Genomic DNA, 18,039 nt, shown 5'->3' with positions numbered 1-18,039 from the left:
AAGGCAGATGTTAAAGATGAAAACATGATGTTGCCCTTCATAACCGAAATGGGACCCTCTTCTATTTCTGATGTTAGTTAATTGTCCTTTAATTCCTTTCTTGTGCTGTTTTTGCATCGGAAAATGCACATTTTGGTGAAATAATATAATTGCATTGGAAACATTCTACCAGCAGGGGAAGCAAGATTAAGCATATTAGGTTCCTCTAAAGATGTGGGATAACACCGGGCTGCTTTATGATCACTGGGCTTTAACCGCTCTTCTGTGCTCTCCTTGCAATGCTGGGGCTCAGTCCCTGCAAACTTCTCCTTTGCCAACTGGGTCCGTGTTACACTTTGTCTAAAAGAGACCGGAAGTCGGGACTTGCTTCTTCCTGCTCTTGTCAGTGTCACCACAGCAATGGTTCTTCACACTGGTAGTGACAGTTGATTCTAGTAATAGTGGGTCCTTCAAAAGCAGCCTCAGCGCAACCCCCCTCAGAGATTCTGGCTCAGCCAGACAGCACCCCGTCCTCAGAGGTCTGGGTGCCAGCTCTGTGGGGTCCCTCCTTCAAGCTTCTGGGCTGTAATACTTCCAGCCTCCTCCCTTTGTCCCCCTGCCCTAGGGGTGGTCGCCACTCCTTGAAGTTGCATTTCTGTTTTATCTCAGTGTTGTCCCTCTGGCATTTCTAATTCTCCAATGCCTGGTTAACTATTCTTTATGTAAAATTCTCTCCACTAAAATAGCTAGTCTATTTGTTTCTCGACTGGACCCTGTCTAATACAAGCATCAACACCAGGCTGGCTTTGTTACTTCTTTTACACTTTTATTTTATGTGGCTGTTAGCTTCTTTGGTGCTTCTCAACTGGTGGAGGGTGACCACTGTTGGAATGCTAGATTAGCGTAACGTTTGCTAATAATTTAAAATAGAATTCACTCCTGACAATACTCCAGAAATTTGTATTTCTGTAAGGTTTTCTATGTATGTAAACTTGCATATTGTATATAATAATACAATACCTGTGAACAAAAATCCATTAGGAATGAGTAGATTTTTGTTTCTTTTCCAGAATAACTCCATGTAATATACAAAAAGTCACTTTCTAAAGGGCATGCCCACAGTCCAGGGATTCAAGTTTTTCCGCAGGCTGAGCCTGTCCTAATGCTCTTGTCCTATCTCCTACCATGTTTCTGGTCCAGCTAAGCAATAGGTATAATTTCTGGAACACACCCTATATATTTGCTTGTGCTGTTTCCTCTGCTTGGGATTCCCTTTTTCCTATTTGTACCTGACATAATGCTACCCATTCTTTTAGGTCCAACTCTAATATCACCTCCTCCTTAAAGCTTTCTGTCACTTCCTCCTCTGTTTGAATATTAACACTCTGTTAAATGTGGTGAGTACAGGCTTTGCTGCATTTAACAGTTGTAAAGACTATGTAGAGGGCTTCCCTGGTGGCGCAGTGGTTGCGCGTCCGCCTGCTGATGCAGGGGAACCGGGTTCGCGCACCGGTCTGGGAGGGTCCCACATGCCGCGGAGCGGCTTCTGTCACTTCCTCCTCTGTTTGAATATTAACACTCTGTTAAATGTGGTGAGTACAGGCTTTGCTGCATTTAACAGTTGTAAAGACTATGTAGAGGGCTTCCCTGGTGGCGCAGTGGTTGCGCGTCCGCCTGCTGATGCAGGGGAACCGGGTTCGCGCACCGGTCTGGGAGGATCCCACATGCCGCGGAGCGGCTGAGCCTGTGGGCCATGGCAGCTGGGCCTGCGCGTCCGGAGCCTGTGCTCCGCAGCGGGAGAGGCCACAGCGGTGTGAGGCCCGCGTACCACAAAAAAAAAAAAAAAAAAAAAGACTATGTATAGACCTTTTTATCTAAGCTAGGCTTTAAGCTACCGGAGGGCAGAGCCCTACCTTAATCATTGGTATATCCCCAAGTTTTGGCATAGTGCCTGCACATATTCATTAGATGTGTGAACATAGTCCTGCCGCTACAGCTTTCTTCCTGCTGATCAATTTTCCTGGAACTCCTCCTGCTTTTAACCACTCTGGGTCTCTAGCCACTCAAAGACATTCAAGGATCCATTATGATTCTCATTTGTCAGACAGTTTCTCCTTAACTATAGTAATCTTCTTATCTGTGAATACGTATATTAATTGTTGTCTCTATTATACTTATAGAATTCCACAAATTGCTACTTTATTATTTTAAATGTTTATTTGGGGTATCATTGGGGTGGTGAGCAGGGAGGTCACAGTTTGAATTCAAATGGGATTCAGTTGTGTCCATGTAAATCCCATGGAGACTCGGGGTTGGATATGATTATACCAGAGGTCTATTTACATGAGAACTGAAGTTCTTTTGGGTGAGACCTCATCTGAAGAAAAAGGAGATACTGAGCTTGACCCAATAGGAAAGGTTTAGTTGTCAAGGGCTTCAGCTTGATTATAGCTTGGGCGTTATTTCAAACCACTGTGTGGTTCTTTGAGGACTTGATCCCTGGAGGTGTTCATTGGAGCAGTGGAGTCCAACAGGCAACCTCTTAAATAACAAACAGGTACCTTATCCAGGGCTGAGGTCCTGTTTTAACAGGTGGGGAAACTAGTGAAATTTGAGATGTTAACTCTTTGCATGCTCTTTATATGACCTATAATAGGCTGATAAAGCCTGAGAAAGTCAGGTTGTGTTTTGTCTTTCCACCAACACAGTAAATTTCCTCAAAAAAAAAAAAAAAAAAAAAAAAAGGATCAATATATTCCCTCCTTTCCATCGCACTGATGTGGGTCTGATTCTGGCTTCCACCATTTCTAATCTTGATGACCACAGTAGCCTCTGTTTCCTGGTCTTTAGTCTTGCATTCATTCTCTTCACTGCTGCCAGAGTTCTCTATAAATAAAGAGCAACTACTCCCAAATAAGCAGATGGCATCAGCCCCGACCTCTTCTCTCCCCAAATTACCTTTGAAATGACAGAAAAAATATATGACTGAAACAAACCTATCACAGGAATGACCATAGGAAGAGAAGAAACGTCAGAGAAGAAATGCTGAGGAATTTCTGGAACATATAAGGCAATCCATTCAGACCTGAGATACTCATGATACAACACAAGCAAAGGAAGGGACTCCTGGAAAATTGTAACATAGGGGGAATTTTCTAAAAAAGATGACTTATCTTTTTTTCTCAGGATAAAAATTAAAAGTCACACTGAATTTGCCTCGTTTAGAATGTGCTGTTTTGAAAAAAATGAGTCAGAGATAACTTTGTACTGGTTATCATAACCTGGTCACATAAAATATTTTGAGTCCTAGTATTATTTAAACTTTGCCTCCCTAAGTAAAATAAAGCAGTTGAGCTAATAATATTAATCAAACTCCTATTTTTCTGAGTGGGTCTTAGAAGTCAATGTACCAATGAAAAGCCAGCTTCCGTATGACATGTGTGGAGCTTAGAGAGTTTGCCCTTCTCTGTGAGGAAGGAGAAGGAACCCTAGAAAAGGACTGAGTGCTCCTGTCGGGGGATATTGCTGTTGTGGTTCATGCCTTGGGGTTCAGCCCAACCCCTCAGCCTTTTACCAGTTGAGGAGAGAGATGTCTGGACTCTGAGGGTGCCTTGCCCTGGGGACCAAAGATTAGAATGGAGGGATAGAGGTGCCATTTTATTTTCAATCCTCCATACTTCATGAAGAGCCCCCTTTAACTTTTTTCTTTTTATGATGAGTAACATTTGATGACATGTATAAGTGGAAGTATTTAAAATTAAGTAAATCAAGCATAGTACAAAGTAGTCAATATAATTTCAAGATATATAACCTCATCTATTTAGTTGCGATTTTGACTGTAAAAACGCTATTGCATTGTGCTTTCTTTACCTAACATTTGATCATATACATTTTCCTACATCACAATGTATATGTGTGTAGTTTGGCACACATTACACACATTCTAACACATGTACACTCAAATACAGGGGAAAAGGAAGCTTCTCAGAAGCTCATGAGAATATCAGTCATTTTCTTCTTTTTTTTTTAAAGTCCTGGATTTATTTTATTTTATTTATTTATTTTAATTAATTAATTAATTAAATTCATTTTTGGCCGTGTTGGGTCTTCATTGCTGTAGGTGGGCTTTCTCTAGTTGTGGCAAGTGGGAGCTACTCCTCATCGTGGTGCGCAGGCTTCTCAATGTGGTGGCTTCTCTTGTTGCGGAGCATGGGCTCTAGAGTGCAGGCTCAGTAGTTGTGGTGCACGGGCTTAGTTGCTCCGTGGCATGTGGTATCTTGCCGGACCAGGGCTCGAACCCGTGTCCCCTGCATTGGCAGGTGGATTCTTAATCACTGTGCCACCAGGAACGTCCCTATTGTTCATACTGTATACTTTTCAGTATTTTCTGCATGTATTTTCCAATCAGGAATCAAACGTTGCAAAGTAATTTTTACAATAAAAGAATCGGTTTTCTTCTGAATTTAGGTGATGTTTTTTTCTTCTACATTTTTGCATTTACATTTTTTTCTAAAACAACATCATTACTTCTATTATGGAAAAACCTTATTTTTTAGAGAAAAAACTAAAAATATAATTTATTGAGTTAAAAGTTCATTCTCATGAGTATCATTGATTTTTTTTCTCACCTTTTAATTGAGAGAACAGGTGACCTTTTTCTTATACATTACTACACTTCACAAATTTTCTAAAATAGCGTAAAGTACTTTCTATGGATAAAAACTTATTTTTGGGGGGCTTCCCTGGTGGCGCAGTGGTTGAGGGTCCGCCTGCCGATGCAGGGGAAGCGGGTTCGTGCCCAGGTCCGGGAGGATCCCGCGTGCCGCGGAGCTGCTGGGCCCGTGAGCCATGGCCGCTGGGCCTACGCGTCCGGAGCCTGTGCTCCGCGATGGGAGAGGCCACAGCAGTGAGAGGCCCGCGTACCGCAAAAAAACCAAAAAAAAACATTTTTTTAAAAAACAACCTTTTCAACTAAAAATAGAACTACCATACGACTCAGCAATCCCACTACTGGGCATATACCCTGAGAAAACCATAATTCAAAAAGAGTCATGTACCACAATGTTCATTGCAGCTCTATTTACACTAGCCAGGACATGGAAGCAACCTAAGTGTCCATCGACAGATGAATGGATAAAGAAGATGTGGCACATATATAAAATGGAATATTACTCAGCCATAAAAAGAAACAAAATTGAATTATCTGTAGTGAGGTGGATGGACCTAGAGACTGTCATACAGAGTGAAGTAAGTCAGAAAGAGAAAAACAAATACTGTATGCTAACACATATATATAGAATCTAAAAAAAAAAAGAAGGTTCAAAAGAACTTAGGGGCAGGACAGGAATAAAGACGTAGACGTAGAGAATGGACTTGAGGACAGAGGGAGGGGGAAGGGTAAACTGGGACAAGAGAGAGTGGCATGGACTTATATATACTACCAAATGTTAAATAGCTAGCTAGTGGGAAGCAGCCTCATAGCACAGGGAGATCAACTCGGTGCTTTGTGAGCACCTAGAGGGGTGGGATAGGAAGGGTGGGAGGGAGACGCAAGAGGGAGGAGATATGGGGATATATGTATATGTATAGCTGATTCACTTTGTTATAAAGCAGAAACTAACACACCACTGTAAAGCAATTATACTCCAATAAAGATGTTAAAAAAAAAACCCACCTTTTTGGTGTCTCAATTCTTTACTACAGGGTTTTTAATTTGTTTACTTTCTATTTTTAGTTTTCATTTTTAAACTACTGGTAATATTTGAAAAAAAGTTTTTTTTACTGTTTGCATATGTTATTTAATAAATAAAAACGTTGCTCTCCATCTGAACCCATACAAGTACGTCGAATGTATTTACTCATACTTGGAGGTTTTGTGCCCTTTGCTTTTTTGTTTTTGTTTTTAACCAACTTTTAATTTTAAAACAGTATTAAACTTAGAGAAAAATTGCAAAGTTAAGTACACAATGTTCTTATACAACCCATGCCCCGCTTCCCTTATTATTAACATTTTTATTTTTTTATTTTTTTATTTTTTTATTTTTTTAATTTTTTTTATATTATTAACATTTTGTATTCATGTGGTGTGTTTGTCAAAATTAATGAACCAAAATTGATATAGTATTATTAACTAAAGTCTATATTTTATTTAAATTTCCTTAGTCTCTACCCACTGCCCTTTTTCTGGTCCAGGATCCCATCCAGGGCACCACATTACATTTAGCTGTCACATCTCCTCAGGCTCCTCTGGACTGTGACAGTGTCTAAGACTTTTCTTGTTTTTGATGGCTTTGACAGTTTTGAGAAGCATTGGTCAGGTATTTTGTAGAATGTCCCTAAATTGGGATTTGTCTGATTTTTTTTCATGTCGACTGGGGTTATGTGTTTTGGGAAGAAGGCCATTTTCATCACATTGAATCAAGGCTGTCTATATGACTTATCTGTGTTAATGTTGACCTTGATCACATGGCTTGCAATAGTGTTCACCAGGTTTCTCCAGTATTAAACTACACTTTCCTTCCTTTTCATACTACATTGCTTGGAGAGAAGACCATTTACACAGCCCACACTTAAGGAGTGGGGAATTATGAAGGAATATAGAGAGCTGATTGAATGTATGACTCAGGAAATCAAGGTGCGTGTGTATAGGTCAGCAAGTCATTGTGGAAACTCAGTCATGCTGAAGAGGTTGAGACTATGGAATACTTCAATAGCAAAAAACTAAATAACCCAATTAAAAAATGGACAAAATTCTGGAATAGACATTTTTCCAAAGAAGACATACAAATGGCCAACAGGTACATGAAAAAATGCTCAACATCACTAATCATCAGGGAAATGCAAATCAAAACCATAATGAGCTATCACGTCCTACCTGTTAGGATGTCTATTATTAAAAAGAAAGGAGATAAGTGTTAGTGAGGATGTAGAGAAAAGAGAACACTTGTATGCTGTTAGTTGGAACGTAAACTGGTAGAGACACTATGGAAAACAGTATGGAGGTTCCTCGAGAAATTAAAAATAGAACTACCCTACAATCCAGCAATTCCATCTCTTGAATTTATATCCAAAGGAAATGAAACCGTTATCTTGAAGAGTATCTGTACTCTTATGTTCATTGCAGCATTATTCACAATAGCCAAGACATCAAAACAACCTAAAGTATCCATCAATGGATGAATGGGTCAAGAAAAATGTGGAATATATGCAATGGAATATTATTCAGCCTTAAAAAGAAGGAAGTCCAGTCATTTGCAACAACATGGATGAACCTGGAGGGCATTATGCTAAGTGAAATAAACCAGACAGATAACTGCATAGTATCACTTATACGTGGAATCTAACAAAGTCAAACTCAGAAACAGTAGAAAGTGGTTTCCAGAGGCTGTAGGGGTGGAGCAAATAGGGAGAGGTTGGTTAAAGGGTGCAAACTGTCAGTTAGAAGAGGAATAAGGTCTGAAGATCTAACGTATAACATGCTGACTATAGCTGAGAACACTGTATTTTATAACTGAAATTTGCTAAGAGAGTAGAACGTAAATGTTCTCACACAAACGAAAAAGGCAAACGTGTGAGGTGATGGATGTGTTAATTAACTCGATGGGGGGAATTCTTTGACAATGTATATCAACCATTCACTTTAAATGTCTTACAATATTATTTTTCAATTATATAAATTAAATTAAAATTCAGTTAAATAAAGCTAAAGAACTGAAAACAATATAAAGGATGGCATATACAAATTGGAAATCATGTTTAATGTTCAAAACTGCAGATAAGTGAACAGTAGCTCTGCTGCTGAGTTCTTATGCCCTCAAATTTCATAGAGTTATAGGTAACCATGTCATAGATTAAAATGAAAGAAAATATTTAATAAAGCAACTCCCCAGAAGTTAATGTTTGCCCGACATGGCCTGTGACTGAAGAATCACAATTTCCTATGTTTCAAATTACAGAGAATTTTAACCTTGCAACACCAAGTTATTAAATCATTCTTTCCATTTTATACATATCTGAATTAGAGTTTTCTTGGTCAGAATTTCTGACACACATAATTTATCCTTTGAACTATGTGGAGAGCATTTTTCATTATAAATAAAAATATTTAAATACAAATATTTAAAAACCACTTAGAAAAAAGATTTATAGAACTAAAATCTTATTTTGGATAGTATATTTCATAAGCTTGTTGTTTAGCAATTATGATATGACCTTTCAATGCACAAAGATAGAAAATACTTGAAAAGAAATGTCCTCTCTGATTCAACTGAGAACTCAGACTTGTTTGTGGAAAGGACTGTCTTTGTACACTGCATTGCATATATTATAATTCACAAGGTTATATAATATAAAGATGATATATATATTTTTTACTCCCTGTATTTCCCTTTTGCCTAATCAGGTAGGTAGTAGCATACTCTCAGGGTGGAAAGAAGAAAAGACCCTTATCTGTCTGGCTTGTGCTTCCAAATGCCAAGCCCACTGAGGGGAGAGGAGCCCTTGATGGGAAAGTCATGAGAAAAGGGATAATTCTCAACCTCGGCTGCACCTTACAGTCACCTGGGGAGTTTTAAAATACTCATTCTCCCAGCCACGCCATGCACCATTTAGGTCAGTATCTCTGGAGGTGAGAAACAGGAATTAGTGTATATATATATATTTTACAGTTCTCCAGGTGCTTCCGATGTATCCCTAAGATCGATGACTATTGCTTTAAGGGAAATAGGAAGGGAAAAGCATTTTATCTGTCTTAAAAAGGAACTTCCCCAGAGTTGAGGAGAGAGAGGCTTATTGCTTCCCAGAGAAGCAGGGAATTTGGCTGTGTTCCTGGCAACACCCCAGAGAAGGATGGCTGCATGCTGCCCCCTCTAGAGAGGTAAGACCAGATGGGCCTTAGGAGGTTTCCAGTCTCACAGATGATTCCTGTACCCCATGTTTTGTTTAGAGGGAGCAGAGAAGGACCCAATAAGGCACATTTTAGTAACTTGGCCAAGGAGATGAGCAATGACCAGAGATACACGCCCCCCCACCCCCCTATGCTTTCTCTTCCTTTGAAATTGCATAAACTCTTGAACATTTATAGGACCCTGAATTTGGGGATTGAGGAACTCCTACTTATTACTGAGTTTCCCTACGGCCTGATGAGATGGAGCCCTAAATTGATGTTCGGTTGAATTAATAGAGAATGAACAGATGTGATGTTTCTTGTAACCCATGCAGGTCTTAATATTCATGGAATGAATGAATGAAAGTACCATTCTCACACACTTGACAATGTAAGAGCAATACATCAAATATTGTCTCTAACAAAACTCAACTTAATTTTCCTACCATTCGGTTGTAGAAATACAATTCCTGCATGCTTCCGAGCAAAATACAATAATGAGCTAATCCTAACAATGATCAGAATTCAGCATGAGCCTGAAATCAAGACTGCAATGATCACAGGCCACTGAAACCGGGCCTGGGAGCATTGTTGAATTAGCAGAGGGCTCCATCTGTTGATGGTTTATGTACAGGAGAGCTGGGCAGGCGTTCAGGCTGGTTTTCTTTTAGGCAACACTCCTTAAGCGTGGTTTACAGCTTTCCTCGTGCTGTCCTCAGGGAAGATCTTGGATGGCTCCATTAGTTCACTGGGGAGAGTGGGGATGGTAGGGTGTGGGGCAGGTGGTCTGTGAGTTATTAGGTGTAGCATTTCCGTCTTCCTCTGGGAAAAGTTTCCTTTCTAAGACTCTGGGCCCTTACTGTCACTGAGTAGTGGCAGGAGCTGAGGATTCCAGCGTGAAAAGCCTCTGTTCAAGGGAATTACCAGGAGGAAAACGGGATGCATCATCTGGCTTTTCCACGTCTGGTGGGAATCGCTTCCTCTGAGCGAGTCTAATTTGCTCAAAGAACAAGTTTTATCTTTCAAATATTAATATATATGTTCAATGGTTCTTCACTTTTTCATTCCAGTTTAGGAGACTTTATCACACAAAGATCATTTATGGCATAATTAGCTCATTGTCTACTTTTAAAAAATTTCTCAAACTTGGTTTTCAATTAGGAAGATTGGAACAGTTTAACTACAGTGACCAGATTGAACTGTTATAAGCAAAAGCAAAACAACAACAACAAATGTGAAAATTTAAAGATTTACTTAGGCTGTGTGGTTTTATTAGAAATTAATATGTTATTTATGTTAGACCTTACGCATATTGGAAGTAGCCTGTGCATCTCTATATCTTCACTCCTGCTCCTCTTGAGCTTTGGGGGAGCCAGGGTTGCAGCTTGGGCTCCATTGATATATGTGGGAAAGGGAAGTGAGACCTAGTCCCATTTGCACTGGGCTGAGGGCTAGAACAAGTAACCCTGACTCTCCAGGGCCTGGGCAGTGATACCAGGATGGGATGGGGTCAGGGAGGGCTACCGTTCAGGTCGTTCTCTGCTTTGTCCTACATTGTACAGCTTATTAGAGGACAGCAGAAAAAAAATCAAATCTCTCATTACACATGACACTCGTTTCCATTAGCACAGATGTATACAGATTATTAATATTCGAAATGATGTTAAGGAGGATAATTAAGATGGTATTTTGTTTAGCTGGAAATCCTGCCACTTTTTAATCTCTTCCACTTCTACCTTTTGGTTAAGACTCAGCAGTATATGAATAAACTGGCTCTCTGGAAAAAATTCCACCACACATTCCCTCCTATGTAGTGTTTGCCAATTTCCATTGTGTAAATACTCCCGCCATGGCCAATGTCAAGCTACCAACCTGGCATCAGTGAATGTGGCGTTGGGAAGAGATACACAAAATTGGCTCCTGGGAAATAATTAAAATGTTCAAGTTTTAATAAAGTCCTAGCAGTTGCTACTATTTCTTGTACTAATTATCTACCAAATTAAAAAAATAATAGTAATGCTGGTTAAAATGTTTGTTTTTAGGTTTAATATAATAGTCTGTCTTTAAACTTTTTCTTTTTTAAAATAAGTTCTAAATTTTGAAACAGAAAAAAAAAATGCTCCTGTGAGCAGGAAAGGGCCAGTTTCAGCACACCACTGGACTATCCCAGCCAGCTGCATCCTCTGAGGTTGACTGGGGTAGGATCTGACCAGGGTATCGCGTAGCCTGTGGCTGTGATGAAGAGGTCTCGTTGACTGCAATTCATGTCCCTGCAGCCACTGTGAGGCAGAGCCCTGAAGGGCAGCCTTGAAAACAGCCTCCACCATAAGCAATTTACATTTGTTTTTGAGAAATCAACTTTTCCTCAGGGCAGCAGACTCTGGGAAGTACATCTGTACGGCAAATGGTCTTTTTTTTTGCTTTTTTACCACCACGTACTACTTCATTCTGCCTCCTATGATTTTCTGACTGGCAGTGTAGCACAGAGGAGAAGGCATACTCGAGTCCATTCACACAGTAGTCTTGATTTCCAGGTGCCACCTGAGAGCTGTGTAATTTTGGGCAATCCACTTAATCTTTCTAAACTCTAGTTTTCTTATCTTTAGTTGAAAGTATTGATTAGGATAACACTCAGGGTGGGCGAGATGGGTGAAGGGGGTCAAAAAGTACACACTTCCAGTTATAAAATAAACAAGTCATGGGGATGTAATGTACAGCACGGTGACTATGACTATAGTTAATAATACTATATTGTGTATTTGAAAGTCTTTAAGAGGGTAGATCTAAAAAGTTCTCATCACGAGGAAAAAAAATTCTGTAACATATGGTGACGTATTGTGGTGATCATTTTGCAATGTATACAAATATTGAATCATTATGTTGTACACCTGAAACTAATATAATGTTATATGTCATTATACCTCAATTTAAAAAAAAGGATAACACAAAATACTGAGCATGTAGGAGGGAGTAAATAAATGGTAACTCTTATTCAATATTCCTAATGTGCCCCTGTTTACTTCCGGGCCTGATCATGCTTCTCGTGCTTCCCTTTTCTTGGTGTGTCTCTTGGTTGGCTTCCATTATTATTAGTATTTTATTTTATTTTATTTTATTTTTGCGGTACGCGGGCCTCTCACTGTTGTGGCCTCTCCCGTTGCGGAGCACAGGCTCCGGACGCGCAGGCTCAGCGGCCGTGGCTCACGGGCCCAGCCGCTCCGCGGCATGTGGGATCTTCCCGGACCGGGGCACGAACCCGTGTCCCCTGCATCGGCAGGCGGACTGTCAACCACTGCGCCACCAGGGAAACCCGGCTTCCATTATTTTTGTGTGAGCATCTTTCTCCTGCCTGATGGAGCAGATCTTCCTCAAAGAAGGCCTTAGAGCATCATTTGCCAAAGTATGTTTCCAGAGCACATTAGTCCTAAGAGCTGCTTTGTGATAAAAGGTCTGTGTTTACATGATCTTAATGATTAACAAAGCTGATTATATTCTATTGGTGAAGACTCATAGTACACATTAGCATATTAAATTCTCTGAGCAGTCCTGCAGGAAAAAAAAAAAATCCATTGTAGCTTTATTTGATCCAGCATTTCTCAAAATTATTTGACTACACTCCTTTATGTGTACATGTATGAGGATAAGTAAAATAACTGTTAACATCCTGAGGCACCAGGGTTCTGCAGAATGCACTTGGAGCAATGCTCTCTTGGATGATTCAGAGTAGGGTGAATGTCTTCCCCACAGGTAGGGCACACGATGACATGTAACAGGTCTCTCACTGAGAAAACCTTTGTTCCTCAGAGGGGCTGCAGAAGTGCTAGAAGGATGACTAACATCCTTCTAACTCAGTGAGAAAAATCAATACATTTGGTGGATTTGCCTTCACTGGCACAAACTGAAGCATTTTTACTATGTTATCTCATTGAACTATTATATATTAAAATATGTGTGCTATCAAGGGAACTTATATTTAATTTGTAGTTATACCATTGGAGTTCCAAACACCATAATCATGAGTTTATTAAGGAATCTAAATGCCATTGAATAATTATCTTCTAAAAGTGAGCTTCCAAAAATATCAGCTAAGACCTATAAATACAAGAAGTCACTTAATACTAATTTCTTAAATTTGTAGGTGACTGCCTCAGTTTCAGTTTTTCTCAGTTGTCAATGAGCTGCCCTTCTAGAATTTTGTTGATGACATATGCAGTCTGATAATTCCTGTCCATGTTCTTTTTCTACTAGGCACAATTGCAGTGCACCTGTGAAGCAGTTTTTATTTCAACAAACCCAAAAGTAATTAAAAATTGGAAAGCTATAAAATTGGAGTTTGAAGAAGTGGGCTATGCTTGGAGTGCTGTTGTTAGGAAGTGAACATCCCATGAAAGGGACAATTAGGAAGGAATTGATTTCATATTCCTCAAGGTAAGAAAAAAACACATTTTTTTCCTTATAAAAAGATATTGGATGGTAGCATTTTCCTGTGTGAAATTTGAAAATACTTGTTAATAAGCTTTTTGATTTCTGATTCAATAGACTGAAAAAATTTAATGTCCACATTTTCCTTCTTGGTTTTGCATTTATTAATGTAAAATAATGTGATATTTCTTGCTTGGAGGATCCATCAATGCTATTCAATGTAAGATCAGAGGTCAAAGTTCAGATGGAAATTGTGCTGAGCAGTTTGGAACAATTTTGAAGAAGTGAATGAGCCTTATTTTCATGTGTAATTAGTAGATTTATTACTGTCCAGATTCTAATCTAGTTTCAAAAGTACATAAATTATTCATTAAATGCAAATGGTTGTATTGTGCCACTGTTTTTTTTTCCCTACTGTGCCATGGTTAGAGAGAGGAAGCATTAATTTTTTTTCAGTTACTTAAGAATATTACCAAGATGTCAGCCTCTGAGCGATGCCTGCTGGCGGCATGCTGAGAACTAGCATGGAGCTGTGACAGTCGCCATGGCCAACAATTTAAAACTTGATTGAAAGACTCGTAGGCATGGCTTACCGAGAAGGAGGGCCTTCTAGGAGGAGATGGCAAGGCGGAACTGGGGTTTGGAGCCATGTGAGTTCGGCAGAGTGAAGCAGGTCAAACAAAGGAGGGTTTTCTGATTGTAGCAAGGAGTCATTAAGATGTGACATCCGCGGCAAACAGAGGCAGTACAAGGCTGGGTGTCTGGATGTCGGTAGGGAAATTGATCACACGGCAGGACGAGGAGCACTTGCAGGGTCTGGGCATCAAGAATCCTACAGTGAGTCTGGATTGTATGGGTCCCTGGCCTGTGTGTGGTCACAGCCATCCTGTGCCCTTCCCCAGCTCTGCTCTGTGTCCCAGGGCCCACCTGCTCAGACTTCCTTAATCACTGGCTCCTGGTAAGGCTTGGCCAATGGGAGGAAGTTGAGGGAGGTGGGAGAGAAAAAGCCATTGGTTTTGTCTCCTTTGTAGTTCCAGGCACTGACGGAGTCCCTCATTGCAGATCCAGCGCCCACCCCCAGGTCCAGGCTCTGGGGCTCTAGTAACACCTCCTCCCTTTGCTGTCAGTCAGATGGGTGGTAGCAGCTCCTTGTAGTGTTTAATTTCTGGGGTGCCTTATCACCCCATGTTTCAGCACTCCTTACTGCTTATATCTGGCTGGCTTCAATCATTTTTATTATCTACCTGGACTTCAAAGGCACTTGAGTTTCAGATTCCTGGTCTGAGTGCCTATAAATGTTTGAAGGGCTTGTCTTTATATGTTTTACTTATTCTTTTAAATTGAAGTATAGTTGATGTACAATATTGTATAAGCTACAGGTGTTCAATATAGTGATTCACAATTTTTAAAGGTTATACTCCATTATATTTATTATAGAATATTGGCTATATTCCCTGTGTTGTACAGTATATCCTTGTAGTTTATTTTATACATAGTAGTTTGTATCCCTTAATCCCCTACCCTATGTTGTCTTACCCCTGTATTGTCTCTCCCTCCTTCCCTCTCCTCCTTCCCAAACCAGAACCACTAGTTTGTTCTCTATATCTGTGAGTCTGTTTCTATTTTTGTTATATTCACTAGTTTGTTGTATTTTTTAGATTCCACATATAGGTGATATTATACAGTATTTGTCTTTGTCTGACTTATTTCACTTAGCATAATACCCTCCAAGTCTATCCATATTGTTGCAAATGGCAAGATTTTCTTCTTTTTTATGGCTGAGTGTTATTCCATTATATGTATATATACCTCAGCTTCTTTATCCATTCATCTGTTGATGGACATTTAGGTTGCTCCCATATCTTGGCAATTTTAATTAATGCTGCTATGAACATTGGAGTGTATGTATCTTTTCAAATTAGTGTTTTTGTTTCCTTCCGATATATACCCAGGAGTGGAATTGCTGGGTCATATGGTAGTTCTATGTTTAATTTTTTGAGGAACCTCCATACTGTTTCCCATAGTGGCTGCACCAATTTACACTCCCACCAACAGTGTACGAGGGTTCCCTTTTCTCTACATCCTCACCAACATTTGTTATTTGTATTTTTTTTGAAGGAAAACACGACAATTCAAAGCCTATGGAATGCTGCAAAGCAGTTCTAAGAGGGAAGTTTATAGCAATACAAACTTAGCTCAGGAAATAAGAAAAATCTCAAACAACTTAACCTTATTGTCTTACTTATTTTTAAATTTCCTTGCTTAGCAGTGCTTGGCACACACATGAGTTCACAAGTGTTTGTTCAAGGATTAAATGGATGAAGCGGGTGTGGGTGGAGGAGCCATAGCAACCTCTGACTGCAGATCAGGACTTGGATTTGGGAATGCTCGGGTCAAAATGCGGTGTGCAGGGCACTGGGGCTCAATAGTCTTTGAAGGCTGCTTGAATTGATGCCGGGATGGGGCAGCTTGGGCATTGCCTGCTCAGAAATTTTGCCGTCTTTTCCTCCAAGGCAACTCAGGGGAATCACTGCAACTTCATGAAACAGTATTACAGGTGACTGGGGTAGAGCCAAGCCGTCACATGAGTGTAGCGACACAGACTGGCTCCAGTCCCAGCTCCTGTCGGGGCTGCTGCATTAGGTACTTCTCTGAACCTTTGTCTCCTCATCTGTAAAATGTGGATGATTCTGCCCATCTAATAGAGCTATTTTTAAAAAGTATATAAAGTGCTTAGAACAGGTTAGATGTTTAATAAGCAGTAGTTATTATTGTTATCCTCTTTCAAAATAAATTGAAGGTGTCAGATCATGAATTAGTGGCCTGTTACAAAGGCAAGTTCTAAGAGAAGGCATCTGTTTCATGGAATAATTTCAGTATTTTTATTTCTAATGTTACCAGAAAGGACAGTATTATTCTAAAATATTAAAATACATGCATGCACATGAACCTGACTACCTATAAATAGAACTTCATTTGGTTAGAAACATGTTCCAAATTGCCATATAATACATTAATTTAAACAACTAGACACAAGATTCTTCAAAAAGGCACATTTTAAAATCTGACAATCTTATTTCAAATTTCAAATCATTTTTCATCTTATTTTTGATATTGTTTATTTCAGTATTATATTCCTTTTACAGAAACTCAGAGTGGTTTACAAGTTGTATCTTATTTTAGTGAGTCTGATGTACTATCTGTATAATAAGGCCATTTCTGCATTTTTAGCTACAATGATGGTTTGTTTATATGGGTACGTATAAAATGGTTCCTCACAAAAACTTGTAGAAGAGATATATATACATATTCTTATCATTTTAAGAATCGGCCCATTTAGCAAAACATTGCCTTTGTTATAAATCTTTATATATATATATATTTAACACAATGGCAGGTTTTTTCTGAATGCCAAGACGGTAGGTTTCTGTGTCAAGGGGAATTGAATAAAACATTTGGATATATGAATGGCAGGAAGTCCCTCCTTCCTTTTACCTCTTTTCTATTTCTTCATATCTCCCAAAGGAAGTGATACTCTGACCAGATTTCAGGACTCTGATTGGGCTGCATTTAGTAGGGCAGCCAGGCAAACAGTATTGAAAGTACTGAAAGGGATGCCTCCCTTCTTTTCTTCTTGCCTCCAGGCCTGAGAGGATACTTAAGATGAATCACGGACTCCTTTGGGCCTTACTATTGTGCTTTTTCCCCCTCTCACAAAAGCACTTAGGTGCTTGGGAATTCTTGTTGTTTCAGGCTGTGGTTGGTGAGAATACTGAGATTTAATAGCGACAGAGAGGCTCTGCTCTGACTCAAGGCCTAGGCTAGGCGCTGCAGTCTAGATTTATCACAGATGCCTGTGCTGGAAGGCCTGTGCCTCCAGCTAACCAGGCGGTGGCAAGTGGATTTTCCATGAGCCGTGACCTTATGTGGTAGCTCTTCCAGGAACCTGGGGCGAGAAGAGCTGACCTGGCCAAGGCAGGGTTTGGTCCCCACCCTTGATGTGTAATACTGTTGAAGCCTCCTTTGTGCTTTCAAATGAGCAAATTAATTTTGCTCATCTGTTAAAATTAAATTCTAAGTGTCAATTTTGGTGAAAAATCTGATTAATTCTTTTTGGCTAGATTATCACTGTAGCTTAAATTAAATATCTCAGATAGATGTTAAGTAGTACTAAGTACTAAATGTATATGGACTTAAGTACCAGGGTAGATGTGCTCAGATTTATCCCTTGACGTTGGACAATTATTTTTTCAATCTTGATGTTGCAAATGTCTGGATTACTGTGCTACAGAGATGAATTGACTTGGTTGCTGTCCATTGTATTGTTTCCTATGATTTTATAACCATAACCACTGAAGAAATATTTTAAGAAAGTGAACAATAACTTCTAATTCTGGCAATGTAGTGAAACAGCTTGAAAAACTCTTCAACTATAAAGTGCTGTAAACACTGGATAAAAATATACAGAATGTGGGCTTCCCTGGTGGCGCAGTGGTTGAGATTCCGCCTGCCGATGCAGGGGACACGGGTTCGTGCCCCAATCCGGGAAGATCCCACATGCCGTGGAGTGGCTGGGCCTGTGACCACAACGGTGAGAGGCCCGCGGACCGCAAAAAAAAAAAAAAAAAAAAAAAAAAAAAAATATATATATATATATATATATACACAAAATATAATTTGAATGCATGTCTGAGACAGCAAAAAATTAAGAGGAATCCTTGGAGTGAAAACTTGAATCCAAATAAGTAAATGAC

The 18,039-nt window shown here is 39.6% G+C and overlaps 1 long non-coding RNA gene across 3 annotated transcripts in view; it reads left to right on the top strand.

Moving 5' to 3' along the window:
* The first annotated feature begins 13,117 nt into the window (after positions 1-13,117).
* LOC102976558 (uncharacterized) overlaps positions 13,118-18,039 on the top strand; it is a 269,687-nt gene continuing 264,765 nt past the window's right edge. For all 3 annotated transcript variants that reach the window (XR_008618393.1, XR_008618392.1, XR_008618394.1), the window contains exon 1: positions 13,118-13,291. This is a non-coding gene — a long non-coding RNA (uncharacterized lncRNA). The remainder of the gene's footprint in view (positions 13,292-18,039) is intronic.

Source organism: Physeter macrocephalus, chromosome 10, assembly GCF_002837175.3.
Source record: "Physeter macrocephalus isolate SW-GA chromosome 10, ASM283717v5, whole genome shotgun sequence".
NCBI classification, from domain to species: domain Eukaryota; kingdom Metazoa; phylum Chordata; class Mammalia; order Artiodactyla; family Physeteridae; genus Physeter; species Physeter macrocephalus.
Note: the sequence above shows the minus strand (reverse complement) of the source record. Positions and strands in the feature narration are given on the sequence as shown.